Source organism: Otolemur garnettii, unplaced genomic scaffold (genome assembly GCF_000181295.1).
Source record: "Otolemur garnettii isolate 467f Iridium unplaced genomic scaffold, OtoGar3 scaffold00127, whole genome shotgun sequence".
NCBI classification, from domain to species: Eukaryota; Metazoa; Chordata; class Mammalia; order Primates; family Galagidae; genus Otolemur; species Otolemur garnettii.
In genome coordinates this window covers 4,214,122-4,216,595 of record NW_003852522.1, presented here as the reverse complement: position 1 = coordinate 4,216,595, position 2,474 = coordinate 4,214,122, and positions in this window count along the sequence as shown.

Genomic DNA, 2,474 nt, shown 5'->3' with positions numbered 1-2,474 from the left:
CGAGTCTCATGAATAATCACCTGTGCCTACTCCCATCTGGCTGGTTTCTGGAGCAATTGCTCACTCTGCCTCCCGCCTGCCTTCCTGCCTGCCTGCTGGAGCATTTATCATTAGGAAGGTTTAATGGGTTTCCTCTTAGCTCTGAAGGATGGGGAGCTGGCTGGTTGGCTGCACCTCTGGGCAGAACAGTCTGTCACCCAGGGCAGGGGGTATGAGACAGCAGCCCTGCCAATGGCATGGAAGATGGGCTACGGTTAGGGAATGGCTGTACCCCTCCTGGTATGACAACCCCTGGGAAAGATCAGACACAGTGACCAGAGGCCAGGAGGGTTTGCAGAGTTCTGCCCCAAGGTGAAGAATGGGCTTTGTGCCCTGTCAGCACTGAGGGCCCAGAGAGGATCTCCCTAGACCTCTAGCTCTTGGTGCTAGGCATGGGTGTGCATTATCCTGCGTGGGGCCCACTCCCTGTCACTTAGGGCGTCTGCTCTTGTCTGTGTGTCTACATGTGGCCATGAGACTCTAGCTATCTCTGTGTATCCTGGGTGGCATTGGGTACCCCTCTAGGCATCCCCCTTCCTTTGTCTATCTGTGCAGTGGCTAACGTTGCCATTAGGTAAATGTGCCCCCAGAGCCCTCTCAGGATCCTGGTGACTCATTACTAAGCAGCTGTCGTTTCTCTCACCTCCTGCCGAGGAATCAGAGGAAATCCCAGGCCTTTCAGATGGTTCAGACTATGTAGTCTTCCCTGGTATCCTCTTTTGCAAGCACCTCTCAGACCAGACCCACCCCAGAGGCCTGAATTCCACTCCTGGGCAGTGTGTATCAGTCCTGGCTTCCATCACCGTTGGGCAGAGTTGAGAGCAGGTCATTGTAGGGCAAACAGTATTTGCCCCAGAGTAGGGTTTGGCTTCCCCATTGTAGGTAATATGTCCATGAGTTAGCAGACAGCCTGGGACACACACACATTGATCCTGGCCTGGGGAGTGGGGATGAGCAAAAGCCACCAAGACAAAATTATAAGGAATCCTGCCTCAGGGTTGGGGTTACATCTGTTTGAGGACCAGGCATACAGATGTAACAGTCACATCCAGCCCTGAACTTGTGACAACGAGCCATCCCAGGTCTAAGTGTATTGTAGACAGAGGTTGTTGAATTCAGTTCTCAACCTTACTTCAAGAGGACTCAGTCTCTGGGACGGATGAACCTCCTCACCTCCTCACCTTGCAGTTTAGCCTCTAAATAAACAGTGGGGGTGGGGGGGGATGCAAGAGTTTGTCCAAGAGCCAGCCCTGTGCTGTTTTTCTCCTTTTGTTCCACTTTTTCACCAGAGCAAAGCACCTCCCCACCTGCTAGCCCAGGAAATAATTCTTTCCCCCTCCCATATCTAACATGTTCATTTAAATGGAAATTAATTGCTTTTCCTGAGGATTTCTTTAAAAATTGGTTTTAAATGAGTGCATTAGGCAGCCCCATTTATTATTCATTGGTTTGGTTCCCAATATGGCCCTGTATCCCAGTTCCAGGAGAGGGGATGCCAGCACAGAGCAGAGATGATTTAATCAGGGAAGACATTAATTAGAGATAGGGGAATATGTCCTCCCAGAGGAGTGAGGGAGCACCTCCTCTGCTGACTTAGCTGGATGGGGTCTGGGCCTGTGGAGCTCTTTGCCTGGATTCAATAGGCACCATTTTTCAGGCCAACTTGGGCCTGGGTCAGAACCAAGCCAGCCAGTCCCTCCTTCACTGCACCATTCACTGTCAAAACACTCAGCTCCAGGGGTGACTCTCCACTCTTCTTGCACCCTTTCCAGCTTGTCCTTTATCCTGGGGACACTTCACTGGTGCCCAGTCTAACTCCTGGTGTCTGTTTCGTGCAGATCTAGCTCACATAAAGCCCTCTGCGACTCCCTACCCTGCTTTTAGCCGGATCTCTAAGGTTGCTGAGCATTTAGCCTCTCCTCACTTCTTCATACCTCCTCCTCCCTCCTGCCTCTAAGACATCCTGTCTTTCCCTATCTGCCCCCTCACAAGAGTGCTGTCCCCACATTAAGGACCATCCTCAGCCCAAGCCCCTTCATGTAAATGTGCCCCAGGTGTGTTTGTGAGTATATTCAAACAACCAAAGGCATCAAAAGCCCTTTAGGCCAGGCATCCCTAGGACATTGATCCAGGTGTTTTTGTGCCACTACCTGTCGCTGCTTCCTGTCCTGCTTAGCAGCCGACTTATCTTGGGGCCCCGCAGTCTGGCCCTCCAATAGTCTGAGGGACAGTGAACTGGCCCCCTGTTTAAAGAGTTTGAGGACTCCTGCAAGTTTAGGCTATTTCTACCTTTCAGTTGTTTACAACAGCTGTGACTAGTTTGAAAAAATGATTTTGGGGCTCACAGCGCCTGTAGCTCAGAGGCTAGAGCTGGCAGGTTCGAACCCGCCAAACAATTATTGACAACTACATAGTGAGACTCTGTCTCAAAAAAA